Genomic DNA, 15480 nt, shown 5'->3' on the forward strand with positions numbered 1-15480 from the left:
CATGGTCACCCAGTAAACTAAACTTTATAGCTTATTTCCGTTTTAAAATTTAATTTAAAAGATTTATATGTAGACAACATTTATGGAGTAATGCAGCTGGAGTAATACATTTAAAGAGTTTATGGAGTAATACATTGAAATCCCATTCAACTTGCATTTAAAGCACACATGACTTCCCTCAAAGAATCCTGGGAAGTGTAGTTTCCCCCTCACAGTTATAGTTCCCACCACCCTTAATAAACTACAGTTTCCATCGTTCTGTGGTGGGATTCATTCACTTCAAATGTATGTTGAATGTGCTTTAAATGCAAGTTGGTGTGGATCTCCACTAGTATGCTGTGTATTCATTAGTGAATTGAAAAGAACAATTTTAAAAGATACTTTTGTAAACTGGGAAAGGGCTGTAGCTGAGTGGTAGGGCACATGCTTTGCATGCAAAGGTCCAAAATTTAATCTCTGGAAAAGACTATTGCCTAGAATCCTGGAGAGCCAATGGTAGTCCATGTCATCAGTACTGAGCTGGATAGTACTAAAATGGCCTGAGTCAGTATAAGGTAGATTCCTTTGTGCCTAAAAGAGGAAAGAGACCCAAGGGCCACAGTGACTCCTAAATTTATTTATGTATTTTATTTACAACATTTATATACCATTTTATTGTAGAAAATGTCAACGTGGTTTACAGAAGGAATTAAAACAATAACATTATTGGCAAAAACAGTTAAAGACAGATATTTTAAAAGATTCAAAATAATAAAACCAACAATGAGTTAAAAACAGATAAAAATATAATAACTTCTACATGCCTGGGTAGGCTTGCCTAACAAAAATGTTTTGAGCAGGTGCCAAAAAGAGTACAATGAAGGTGCCTGCCTAATGTCAATAGGCAGGGAGTTCCAAAGCGTAGGTACTGCCACACTAAAGGATCCATTTCTTACAAGAGCAGAACAGGTACTATGTGACACCTGTGACATGGAAGGCACACCTTGAACTTGGCCTGGTAGCAAATTGGCAACCAGTGCAGATTTCAGAGCAGAGGTATTTTGTGGTGACAAGAGTCTCACTTGTGTCAGCAATTGTGTCACAGCATTCTGCACTAACTGTAGCTCCTGGGTCACGTTGTACTGCATGGGGATTTCTGTGACCTTGGCTGACTGGCTGCCAGGATTTTTTTAGTTTTGGTTAGGAACCCTGATTGGTTGTAAGATGCTGAGTTTAATGTCATAGAAATCTTGTTGTGGTTGGTATGGTATTGCATTTAGGAAATCATCACTGTCTTTCGTTTTTCTTTTTCTATTTGCACTTCATTTACCTCTAACCTCACTCTCAACGACAATGGTTCCATGTGCTCTGCTCAACCCCTTCAACCTACTGATGATGCACTTTTCCCCCCCAAGATGGTTCATTTCTTGTCCAATAGCGGTAAAAGAGAATTCACATACTGGGAAGTGTGGCTTCAATTGCTGTTGTTCCCAATCTACTGCCTGTGAAGGTAGACCAACCCAGGTGTCTTTTCTCTCTGCCTGTTATGACTCTCTGGAATTGGGTTGGCTGTCAAAGTGAGTTTATAGCAGCCCAGAGTAGGCAGGAAAAAGTAGAGAATCTTCTTAACTCTTAGTCATTTCTCAAACCTCTCTCTGCAGTGAAGGGTCAAGTCTGTAAAGATGTTTGGAGCAGCCAAGTTAAAGGGCAGGGAGGGCATTCCAGGCAGGGGGTTGCCAAACCTGCTTGGATATGGATATTTTTGCAGAGGATCCCCAGTCAAGCCTTACCGACAGCACAATCCTAACCATATCTATTAAGAAGCAAGTCCTGTTAAGTTCTATGGGGCTTAGTCCCTTAGTAAGCATGTTTAGAATTGCAGTTTTCAGGGGCATCCATCTTTACTCCTGAGTGCTCCCATCTAACTTCTCCACAACACTAGGCTTTCTTCCTACAATGGCCTTCTGGTGACTGGCCTGGTCTGAGGGCACTTAAACCCTTCTTGCCAGAAACAAGTGGGCTAGATTAAATGTTCCTTACCCAGGCTCTCTAAGCAGATGACAAGGAATGATCCTGTCACTTCAGCTAGACCTAGGAACACCCTCATTTAGCTAAGATTTCTATCTTAATTTCCAATCAGAGAATTTTTTTATTTGAGTGGTATGCTCCAAGCAACTGTGATTGATGCTTATTGTATCACGCTTAATGACATCACTAGGGTCCATCCCCGTGATATCACTATCCACCCCATGGCATCACTAGGATCGGCCCTATGACATCACTAGGGTCCACCCCATGACATCACTAGGGCCCGCCCCTGAAATCTCAGGGTTTGGGATGCTTCTGACCTGGCAACCCTACCTGGTATGCTCACAGAAAGTTCTGACAGACCCAAAGCCCCCTCATTCCCCCGACACACCCCAAATACGAAACTCCCCCACTGTAGTCAATGGATGAGGAAAGGGACAAAACCTGTCCCCTTACCCACTTTAGCTGCCTGCAACAAAACAGCAGGCACAAGTTGTGGTGGTTGTTCCATCATGAAATTTCCCTCCTCCCCTAGTCAGGTAAGATTGCTCTGCCCAAAATATGAAACACGTGAAAACATTAAAATCACCCAGTCCAGCATAGAAAACTCCTCAGTCCAAACTAGCTAGAATGGAACACAGGGCAATAAAATTTTTAAAGCTACAGAAAAACATCAGGAACTGAAAGCAGATTGTTGTGCCAGTATTGCCGATAAGTAGGCCTAGTTTTTATTCAGGTGGTAAACCTGTATCTGGAACATAATCCTTCAGACTACAAGTGGGGAGTTGATATGACTGGATACTCCTTACAACAAACAAACAAAAAACCTCCCTGCACATAAAAAAATTGACATGTCAAGATTAGTCTCAAACTTTTCTTCCGGAAATACTCTTTTTCTACTTATAGGGCGGTGCTTCTTCTTTTTAAACAGAGGGCATGTAGTTATGTTAGCCCCTACATGTTTCAGCACAGAATCAAGTTTACCTTCTCATCTGTTGGTTGAGAGAATTAGTTCTTGTAGATACCAGATTTGATGCAGAGATTTCATAGCTCACATGCTTTGGTCACTACACTAATGCTATCCCAAAGCCTGGCTTGGATCTTGAATCTTGATTTGAGACTTGCCTACATGTTCTGTCCTCCTCTTCCCATTTTCTTTTTCTTGCACACCTTATTGCAGTACTTTTGGGGTTTATTAAGTGACAGTTTCCTATTAGGTCTGAACTGGGAAACTGTGGTTTATGTTCTGACTAAAGTCCTCATTTGCAAAGCACAATCAAACCATAATTTGCAATTCTGGTTTCTAGTTAGAGCTTGAAAAAACACAGCTTTCCGTTTTGGATATTATAGGAAATTGTGGTTTAGTAAACCCCAGAAGTATTATATTAAGTCATATGAGATCTGGGAGGAGGGAGCATCTGGGCACCTTCCGTTTCATAAATCATAATTTACCAGACCAAGGTTGTAACATTTAAATCAGGTCCAGCTCTCCTAAAAGCCTGGGTTGTCATCTTTGTCTCCAGAACTTTTAAACTTTTGGTTTCATATTTCTACCTAACCAAGGACATGATGGCTGTCCTTCCTAAAGTCGATGCCTCTTAAACTCATAATCTGTAAAACAAGAATATTTCTGACCTATAGGACAGTGTTGTTATTAGGGTGATTGAGTAAGAAAAAAATGATTAGCTCCCTCTGAGATGAGCAGGGTAACGATATACATTTAAATAGCTAAGGCTGCAATCCTACGGCCTCTAGGTGGGCATCCTAGAAATCATAGGTTATACTGGATTACCCTCTCTGGGGGCTCATCTACACGGTGGTTTACTGTGTGCTTAGTGCTACTCACATCTCCTTTAAATTTGCACGGTTCACATTATGTTACCAGCAAACAGACACCTTCCTCAGCTTTAGGATTGCACAGTAAAATGCTCATTATAGTTGCATTAAAAGCTGTTAAATTTCCACCTATTTCCTTCTCTCTGGAAGCCAAATCAACCTGTGTAACTTTGCAGCTTTGTTTTCAGGCTGTGTAGTTGTTTTCTCTCCACCTGTTCTATCAATGCTTTGAGGAGGCCCTACAAAACTAGTAAAGTTTGCCCATTGCGTAGGGGCTGGGGGAAGATGTTCCCACATTGCCTAGGTAACGGGTCAGTGCTCACACTCTGTGCAGTGTCATGAGACAGTGTGGTAAGAGAGTGAGCATTGCCCAATTGCCTAGGCAACATGGGGACATCACTCTTGCTAGGTCAAAAATGGCACAGAGGACCAGACAGAGATCACTGTGTCTACAACCTACTACAGAAGAGACATGAAAGAGTATGTTGTTGTTTTTCCTGGAGGGGAGGCATTTAACACACAATACACACACACACCTTTTCACACCATTTTTGTTGTGGGCCCAGCCTTAGCTCCTTGGTCTTTCATTTGAATTAACTGTGCTTGCAAATAATATATTTAACCCAGCAAGGTAATGGAGGACCTAGGAAATGCATTCATGAGGTAGTAACAAGTGGCCTCCAGTAGGTGGCACTGTTTGGTGAGTTTTGCCATACTGCCTTTATTAGGTAAATTCATTTTGATGCTTTGATAATTGATCTTTTTTCTCCCCCCAATGACCTCTTCCTGGAAATATTAAGCAACTTGTATTGTATAAACCATGTATTTGCAGGAAGGTTTTTATTGGAACTTCCTATATATGAGAATACACACATATCCACGGGTACTTTCTTTTTGCCTTCTTAAGAGAGAGCCAGCATTGCTTTGCGTGTCAGTTGCTGAATCAACAAAGGATTAAGTTGCTTTGTAATGAGTTGGAAGAGGAAAACATCCCTACCTATATCAGAAGGGTTTGGCAAGGCTTAATTAAGTTTTGTCAAAGTGCAGGCTGTGGTGAGGTGGGCTTTTTTGGCATGAATGGTGCTATTTTAATGTACATTGTATATTTCTTTTCACATATGTATGTTGTATATTTCTTTGTTCCCTTTTAAAGTCCTTTCTGTTGTCACTTTCTTACAGAAGTGACAGTGAACATGATAACTAGAACATATTATGGAAAGGGCTCATTTTATTTCAATTAAAAATCTGCAGGGCTAAAAGCGCACCTGCACTACACATTTATGAGTTGTATGTCAATGTAACCATCATGACCTCCTCTAAACAATATGAGGAATTGTAGTCTGTTCAATGTGCTGAGAATTTTCTGTTAAAGATCCAGTTTCCCTAGAGAACTATGGAAGGAATGACTATTAAACCAGACAAGTGAGACCTACAGCAAAATGTTGCAGGGTGGAGTGGTTCTGTTCAGAGTTCCAGCAAGCCAGCCATGTCCTCTTCCAGGATATTCATTCTATTCCCCCTCTTCCCTGGTTTTCTGTTTTCCTTCCCCTTCAAGAGACAACATTCCATGGCCCCTGAAGTGCACAGTGCTCATTGGGCTGTCCCCCCCCTTTACTTTGTTTTCTAAAGGTTTTCTATATCGGCAAACCTCAGGCTTCCCCCAGGCTTGCTGTTTTGCCCTTCTTGGATGGTACTGTTTTGGCTGCATAAGGATTGACACTCAATGAATTGAGTGTGCTATTGAGATATATATATAAAGGGGACCTGCAAAAAATTGTTGCAGTATAGAGTGCTCCATTCCATTGTCCTTCCCACCCCCATTTCAGTTGCCTCCAACAGTCACGCAGCAGTCTCCACCTATTGAGCAAACTCAGACCTCCTCACCTGGCTGTTTTTGAGAGTTTTACTCTGCCCCCCTCCCCCTCTGCAGTTTGTACTTCTGCAAACTTTGGGATTTCCTCAAGCCTGCCAATTCCTTCCCCTTGTGCACAGATGGTGCCATTTTGGCTATATGAGCAACGGCACTTGAGAACTTTGTTGTTGTTGTTATGTGCCTTCAAGTCGATTATGACTTATGGCAACCCTATGAATCAGCGACCTCCAAGAGCATCTGTCATGAACCACCCTGCTCAGATCTTGTAAGTTCAGGTCTGTGGCTTCCTTTATGGAATCAATCCATCTCTTGTTTGGCCTTCCTCTTTTTCTACTCCCTTCTGTTTTCCCCTGCATTATTGTCTTTTCTAGTGAATCATGTCTTCTCATGATGTGTCCAAAGTATGATAACCTCAGTTTCATCATTTTAGCTTCTAGTGAGAGTTCTGGTTTAATTTGTTCTAACACCCAATTATTTGTCTTTTTCGCAATCCATGGTATGCACAAAGCTCTCCTCCAGCACCACATTTCAAATGAGTTGATTTTTCTCTTATCCGCCTTTTTCACTGTCCAACTTTCACATCCATACATAGAGATTGGGAATACCATGGTCTGAATGATCCTGACTTTGGTGTTCAGTGATACATCTTTTCATTTGAGGACCTTTACTAGTTCTCTCACAGCTGCCCTACCCAGTCCTAGCCTTCTTCTGATTTCTTGACTATTGTCTCCCTTTTGGTTAATGACTCTGCCGAGGTATTGATAATCCTTGACAAGTTCAATGTCCTCATTGTCAACTGTAAAGTTACATAAATCTTCTGTTGTCATTACTTTAGTCTTCTTGATGTTCAGCTGTAGTCCTGCTTTTGTGCTTTCCTCTTTAATTTTCATCAGCATTTGTTTCAAATCATTAGTGGTTTCTGCATATGGTATCGTCTGCATATCTTAAATTATTGATGTTTCTCCCTCCAATTTTCACACCTCCTTCATCTTGGTCCAATCCCGCTTTCTGTATGATATGTTCTGCATACAGATTAAACAAATAGGGTGATAAAATACAACCCTGTCTCACACCCTTTCCGATGGGGAACCTATTCGGTATTATAAAAATACCAGAGAGAAATAGGAACTAATTTGGTTGGTCCTATTTCTTAGCAGAGATATAAAAACACAAGCAGCAGAGTGAGAATGTAACCAGCCCCACCTTTCTCTATATAAATAACAACAGACACAATCTTCTTAGGTAAAAGATAAAAACATTTACCCACAACCTCTTCATATGTTAGAAACATAGGCTGTAGCTTAGATGAAAGAAAATAGAAGGTATTCAGTCCATTTTAGTCTTAGAGATGCTCTCAGGAGAGAGCATCTGCTATGCAGCCTCTCTCAATGGTGGATTGATCAGCAATGGAGAATATGCAAGAAATCCCCCAGGACAAAGGAGGAGGAAACCAGGTAACTAACCCCACCCACTAGGAAGTTACATCATGGTAAAACAGGTACATGGGATATTCCCCAAATATCCCTTAAAGGGAACATGCAACATTTGCCTATTCCAACAGAACCAATCGGTTTCTCCATATTCTGTCCTTACAGTAGCCTCTTGTCCAGAGTACGGGTTGCTCATCAGGACAATCAGATGTGGTGGCACCCCCATTTCTTTTAAAGCATTCCATAGTTTTTCATGATCTACACAGTCAAAGGCTTTGCTGTAGTCTATAAAGCACAGGGTGATTTTCTTCTGAAATTCCTTGCTCCGTTCCATTATCCAACGTATGTTTGCGATATGATCTCTGGTGCCTCTTCCCTTTCTAAATCCAGCTTGGACGTCTGGAATTTTGTCGCTCCATATATAGTAAGAGCCTTTGTTGTAGAATCTTGAGCATTACTTTACTTGCATGGGATATTAAGGCAATAGTTCGGTAATTACTGCATTCTCTGGGATCCCCTTTCTTTGGAAGTGGGATATATATTGAATGCTTCCAGTCTGTGGGCCATTGTTTAGTTTTCCATATTTGTTGACAAATTTTTGTCAAAATTTGGACAGATTCAGTCTCAGTAGCTTGTAGCAACTCTATTGGTATGCCGTCTATTCCTGGTGATTTGTTTCTTCCAAGAATTTTAAGAGCAGCTTTCACCTCACATTTTAAAATTTCTGGTTCTTCATCATATGGTTCTTCCGTGAATGAATCTGTCATCCTGTCATCTCTTTTATAGAGTTCTTCAGTGTATTGCTTCCATCTTCCTTTTATTGTATCTCAGTCAGTCAGTGTGTTCCCCTGTTGATTATTCAACATCCCTATTCATGGTTTAAATTTCCCTTTCATTTCTCTAATCTTTTGGAATAGGGCTCTTGTTCTTCCCATTTTGTTGTCCTTTTCTATTTCTATACAATAACTATTGTAATAGTTTTCTTTGTCCCTACGTACTAGTCGTTGTATAGTTGCATTTAGGGTTCTGACCGTGTTTCTATTTCCTTTTGTTTTTGCTTTCCTTCTCTCTTTAACCATTTTAAGAGTTTCTACAGTCATCCATTGAGATCTGTCTCTCTTTTTAACAAGAGGTATTGTCTTTTTGCATTCTTCCTTGATAATGTCCCTGACTTCAGTCCATAGTTCTTCTGGTTCTCTGTCAACTAAGTTTAAAGCCTCAAACCTGTTCCTTATTTGATCTTTATATTCTTCTGGGATGTTATTTAAATTGTATTTTGGCATTATGAGTGCTTTGTTGTTCTTCTTTAGCTTTACTCTGATTTTCGATATGACCAGTTCATGATCTGTACTGCAGTCTGCTCCTGGTCTTGTTTTTGCATAAAGTATGGAACTTCTCCATCTTCTGTTTCCAGTTATATAATCAATTTGATTCCTCTATTGACCATCTGGTGATGTCCACGTGTACAGTCGTCTTTTTGGTTGCTCAAAAAATGTGTTGGCAAGAAACAAATCATTGGCTTCACAGAATTCAATAAGTCTTTCTCCTGCTTCATTTCTGTCACCCAAGCCCCATTTCCCCACAATTCCTAGTTCTTCTCTGTTCCCTACTTTTGCATTCCAGTACCCCATGATTATCATCATATCTTGTTTTGGTGTGTGATCAATTTAAGAACATAAGAACATAAGAAGAGCCTGCTGGATCAGGCCAGTGGCCCATCTAGTCCAGCATCCTGTTCTCACAGTGGCCAACCAGGTGCCTGGGGGAAGCCCGCAGGCAGGACCCGAGTGCAAGAACACTCTCCCCTCCTGAGGCTTCCGGCAACTGGTTTTCAGAAGCATGCTGCCTCTGACTAGGGTGGCAGAGCACAGCCATCATGGCTAGTAGCCATTGATAGCCCTGTCCTCCATGAATTTGTCTAATCTTCTTTTAAAGCCGTCCAAGCTGGTGGCCATTACTGCATCTGGTGGGAGCAAATTCCATAGTTTAACTATGCGCTGAGTAAAGAAGTACTTCCTTTTGTCTGTCCTGAATCTTCCAACATTCAGCTTCTTTGAATGTCCACAAGTTCTAGTATTATGAGAGAGGGAGAAGAACTTTTCTCTATCCACTTTCTCAATGCCATGCATAATTTTATACACTTCTATCATGTCTCCTCTGACCCGCCTTTTCTTTAAACTAAAAAGCCCCAAATGCTGCAACCTTTCCTCGTAAGGGAGTCGCTCCATCCCCTTGATCATTCTGGTTGCCCTCTTCTGAACCTTTTCCAACTCTATAATATCCTTTTTGAGATGAGGCGACCAGAACTGTACACAGTATTCCAAATGCGGCTGCACCATAGATTTATACAACGGCATTATGATATCGGCTGTTTTATTTTCAATACCTTTCCTAATTATCGCTAGCATGGAATTTGCCTTTTTCACAGCTGCCGCACACTGGGTCGACATTTTCATTGTGCTGTCCACTACAACCCTGAGGTCTCTCTCCTGGTCGGTCACCGCCAGTTCAGACCCCATGAGCGTATATGTGAAATTCAGATTTTTTGCTCCAATATGCATAATTTTACAGTTGTTTATATTGAATTGCATTTGCCATTTTTCCGCCCATTCACTCAGTTTGGAGAGGTCTTTTTGGAGCACTTCGCAATCCCTTTTTGTTTTAACAACCCTGAACAATTTAGTGTCGTCAGCAAACTTGGCCACTTCACTGCTCACTCCTAATTCTAGGTCATTAATGAACAAGTTGAAAAGTACAGGTCCCAATACCGATCCTTGAGGGACTCCACTTTCTACAGCCCTCCATTGGGAGAACTGTCCGTTTATTCCTACTCTCTGCTTTCTGCTTCTTAACCAATTCCTTATCCACAAGAGGACCTCTCCTCTTATTCCATGACTGCTAAGCTTCCTCAGAAGCCTTTGGTGAGGTACCTTGTCAAACGCTTTTTGAAAGTCTAAGTACACTATGTCCACTGGATCACCTCTATCTATATGCTTGTTGACACTCTCAAAGAATTCTCATAGGTTACTGAGACAGGACTTTCCCTTGCAGAAGCCATGCTGGCTCTGCTTCAGCAAGGCTTGTTCTTCTATGTGCTTAGTTAATCTAGCTTTAATAATACTTTCTACCAGTTTTCCAGGGACAGAAGTTAAGCTAACTGGCCTGTAATTTCCGGGATCCCCTCTGGATCCCTTTTTGAAGATTGGCGTTACATTTGCCACTTTCCAGTCCTCAGGCACGGAGGAGGACCCAAGGGACAAGTTACATATTTTAGTTAGCAGATCAGCAATTTCACATTTGAGTTCTTTGAGAACTCTCGGGTGGATGCCATCCGGGCCCGGTGATTTGTCAGTTTTTATATTGTCCATTAAGCTTAGAACTTCCTCTCTCGTTACCACTATTTGTCTCAGTTCCTCAGAATCCCTTCCTGCAAATGTTAGTTCAGGTTCAGGGATCTGCCCTATATCTTCCACTGTGAAGACAGATGCAAAGAATTCATTTAGCTTCTCTGCAATCTCCTTACCATTCTTTAGTACACCTTTGACTCCCTCATCATCCAAGGGTCCAATTGTCTCCCTAGATGGTCTCCTGCTTTGAATGTATTTATAGAATTTTTTGTTGTTGGTTTTTATGTTCTTAGCAATGTACTCCTCAAATTCTTTTTTAGCATCCCTTATTGTCTTCTTGCATCTCTTTTGCCAGAGTTTGTGTTCTTTTTTATTTTCTTCATTCGGACAAGACTTCCATTTTCTGAAGGAAGACTTTTTGCCTCTAAGAGCTTCCTTGACTTTGCTTGTTAACCATGCTGGCATCTTCTTGGCCCTGGCGGTACCTTTTCTGATCTGCGGTATGCACTCCAGTTGAGCTTCTAATATAGTGTTTTTAAACAACTTCCAAGCATTTTCGAGTGATGTGACCCTCTGGACTTTGTTTTTCAGCTTTCTTTTTACCAATCCCCTCATTTTTGTGAAGTTTCCTCTTTTGAAGTCAAATGTGACCGTGTTGGATTTTCTTGGCAATTGGCCAGTTACATGTATGTTTAATTTAATAGCACTGTGGTCACTGCTCCCAATCGGTTCAACAACACTTACATCTTGCACCAGGTCCCGGTCCCCACTGAGGATTAAGTCCAGGGTTGCCGTCCCTCTGGTCGGTTCCATGACCAACTGGTCTAGGGAATAGTCATTTAGAATATCTAGAAACTTTTGCTTCCTCCTGTACTTCTGCGTAAAATCTCTCCAATTCTTCTTCTTCTGCGTTTGATGTTGGAGCGTAGACTTGGATGATGGTTATGTTAATAGGTTTCCCATTTAATTTCATTGCTATCACTCGCTCAGACTTTGCGTTGTAGCTCCTAATTGCTTTTGCTACATCACTTCTCACTATTAATGCAACCCTGTTTCTTCTTGATTTCTCATTTCCTGCATAAAATATTTTGTAGTTGCCTGATTGAAAATGTCCCATTCCAGTCCATTTTAATTCACTCACGCCAAGTATTGTAATGTTAATACGCTCCATTTCTTGCTTGACAATTTCTAACTTTTCCTGGTTCATGCTTCTCACATTCCATGTTCTTATTGTGTGCATTGTACAACTCCGGACTCTCCTGTCGCATCTGTGCGCATCAGCCTCTGGGCTTCCTTTCGGCTTTGACCCAGCTGCATCATTAGTCACAGCTCTACTCGTACTTGTCCTTTGTTCTTCCCCAGTAGCTCGGTGAGTGCCTTCTGACCTGGGGGTCTCATCTTCCAGCGCTATCTTGTGTTGCATTTTGGATACTCTGTTCATAGGGTTTTTGTGGTAAGAGATTTTCACATGTGGTTTACCATTGCCTTCCTCTGAGTTTGGATGCATCTTAGTCTGGTGTTTCAGCTTTGACCATTCCGCCTTGGGTGCCCCTGCTATTTAGCCTCTTGGTCTAGTCCAGCCTTTCCCAACCACTGTGCCTCCAGATGTTGTTGGACCACAACTCCCATCTTTCCTGACCATTGGCAATGCTGGCTGAGGCTGATTGGAGTTGTGGTCCAACAACATCTGGAGGCACACTGGTTGGGAAAGGCTGGTCTAGACTCCTGACGGCATTGCTCTTAGCTTCTTCAACACTCTCAAACCCCCTCACCACGTTAAGGTGTGCATCCTAGAGGGTTTTTAAAAAAAATATAGAACCCCTAATTTTGTTTTTGTGTAAAGTCTTCTATCTGGTGCCTAACAAAGATCTTGTTATTGCCCCCTCCCCCGCCTCTTTTAAATCTTTTAATCTGCTCTTAGTGCTGCTGCTCCATTTTAGACTGTTTTTGATGTTCTCATTGTACGGACAAATCTGTTAAATTTTCTCTCTGTTTCTCATTTTTTTCAGTCTTAAGTTCATTTCTCTGCATTTCTGCCATCTTTTTGCAGTGTTTTTTAAAAAAAGTTCATGACAATTTTAGCATGCATTTCTCCTAATATCCACTTTCTTGCAAGCAATTTTTCCTAATATAATGTATTGGCGTATTGTTTTGGAACATGTGGATTTGGTAGTTTGCATTTTAATTTTCCATCACCCCTAAATGAAGTTGATTGTGTTTGTATTGTTTTTCATTAACATTATAACCAACCCTCAGAGCTGTTGGGTTTTTTGTTTTTGTAAACTTGAAGGATTGGATACCAAACAAATATTTTGTTTGCCACTCATTCCCTCTCTATTAGCATATGTCACCTTCTGTATAAAATACTGGCTTTCTTGAGCCTTTTCCTTAGATGCTTATTTCTTTGTTTTGATGTGACTTGGGATCCTGCTGTGAGGTTGTGCTAGCCAAGTGAATTCTGCAGATAGGGATGGACAGACCAGTTTATTTCCAGTCTGTCATTTTCACTTGCTAATTCATAAGCCTGTTCTGTCTCATTTCCACATTAATCTGCAATTTTTAAAAACAAAACTACAATAATTTGTATCTAAATACGTTTTAAATATGTATTTTGTCTCAAAATCCACATTTTACCACAATGCATGCATTTCTAAATACATTTTATCCTAAAATACACATTTCTCTATGCATTTTGTATCATTTTTTTGAGCTGAGAACTGATATGCAAAATTCAGAGAAGTGCAAAATCTGAAGCATAGTTACATTTCGATCCATGTATTAGTCTGGCCAGCTCACTTAAAAAACTGGACCGAAACAAAATTTTCCTCCATCCCTGCTTCCAAGAGTTGGCACCTTTACGTTTGTGTGAGAGCTGAGAATGAGCCATAGGCTTGACAAAGAGATCGCAGCAATATATAGAGTGTGTGCTAATATAATTGATCTTGTTCCCTTTTATGCCTTGCAGAGTGATTGCATCGCTGTAGTACCTTGCAGAGATCTGGAAGTAAAATATTGTTCCTTTGTGCAAAAGAATGGCTAGCTTGCCTACACTGGGTTTCTGCTGCTACTCCATGCCTAATGCAAGAGTTATTTTTTGCAGATCAATGTGCAAAACATGTTTAAGAGAAATAGAGTGGAAAATGTAACATGGCTAAGCCATCTTTATGGCTGGACCCTCACAAATTTGCTCTTGTTTGTATCTTCTACTAAGTGCTATGGCTCCTTTGAATTAAAGATGTGTTGTTTCATTTAAACCTCTTTCCAAGATCAACTCAAGAAGGCTAGAAAAAAATATATTTAAATGATCTAACATCAAAGCTAGTGAAATTGCTGCAATCATCCAGGAAGAAATAATCCTTGGCAATCTGGTTCAATGTTTACACTTTTTGTTTTTCATCCTAAAGCTAACAAGAAGGAGAGTGGAGAGAGGTGTCATTTTAATAGGAATGTTGTGTTGCAGTGGATTTTAAAATAAAACATCAGAGTCAAAATGCTCAAAAGTTAACTTTTATCATTCTATATTTCAGTAATTTCATTTAGTGTAGCAGGAGTTGAATCTTAGGGGTCTCAAATGTGCACGCACAAAGCATCAGAACTCTGCTTTCACCAGCATTATGAACTTTGAGAGGATTCACAGAAATCAGGGGATTGCTCTCCAATCCAGTATTTGCTGAGAAGCCTCCTAATTAGCAGGCCAATTCAGAGGAGCTCAGTTAAGAATTGAGAGCAGGGAAACTGCATCCGTTCTGCTGTCCCTGACAAAGTCTGGAGGCCTTTTCACACCTTGCCCTTTGTGGAGGGCCCATCTTCTGCCCTTTCCTCAAAGTTTACCTTTCAGCAGGAGTGATGGGAGAAAGCAAATGGAAGGTTGCTCCTTGAGACTTAATTAAGCCATACCTAGTACAAGCCTATGTATCCAGGGTTCTTAAAAGTCCCACTCCAGGGCCCACTTGAAAGGGCTAAACATTACCAAGATCGAACAGGCACAAAATAGCAGAGCACAAGTGAAGCGAGTACCAAAACGGAGGTGGACTGATATGGCATTGTGACTCAGCCTCCCCATTTTAGGCAGAATTGGCTGATCCATAAACTCATAAGGGCATAAGCCTTTGAAAGGGGTTGCTTTTCCCGAGAGTGCTTTTGTACATAGCGCTTTTGTACATCTTTCCACTGTAATGTTGGTTAAAGCGGCAGGATCTGTACACACTTGTGGGCCACTTTACCGACCAGAGTGCATTGGCCTTCTCTGTTCCCCTCCCCTCAATTAGTGTTTCCACGCCCCCTGAGTGCTGACGGAAATGGCAGTAATGTTCCGCTTGCAGCTGTGCACAAAGCGGTTCCACCAACCTTTATTTTATTTTATTTTTTGTGGGTGTTTTGAAAGACAGGATATCTGGAAAGAGGAGAGCTGGAAGCTGGTGTATTGACATATTGATACACAGTTTGTTCCCTGCTTTTCCATCTCTCAAGCAATATGCTCAAACCTACCATATTGTGCTGGCTGCTTCTAAGCTGTTCTTAAATCTTGTTCTCCCCTGAAATATTAAGAAGCTTTCTTCTGTTTTCCATGAAATGTCTCTTCCCTTCCCATTTACAGACATACCATTGTCCTTCATTGCAAGAGCAGTAACCCTCAGCTTTACTAGAAAGAAAAGGAAAAGGTAACTCCCAGGGGAAGTGGCAAGGTCAGAACGTCCAGCCCACTAGGAGGCCACCAGAGGAAGTGCTCTTTGTGCAGACATTCTGGCAGCAAGTGATTGAGAAGTATATTCTTGGGACAAAATGGATTATAGCAGTTCCAGCAAAAAGCACTTTGGATAAATGGATGGTGTGGGACAGGGACAACATAGAAGAGTAGAGTTGGAAGCGCCTACAAGGCCATCAACTCCAACCCCCTACTCAATGCAGGAAGGATGACATGGGGATGACATCATGTGTACAGCACCCCCCAAATGCACCTGCATCCTGCACTGAACGCTCATTATTA

The sequence above is a fragment of the Rhineura floridana genome, chromosome 7 (genome assembly GCF_030035675.1).
Source record: "Rhineura floridana isolate rRhiFlo1 chromosome 7, rRhiFlo1.hap2, whole genome shotgun sequence".
NCBI lineage: Eukaryota > Metazoa > Chordata > Lepidosauria > Squamata > Rhineuridae > Rhineura > Rhineura floridana.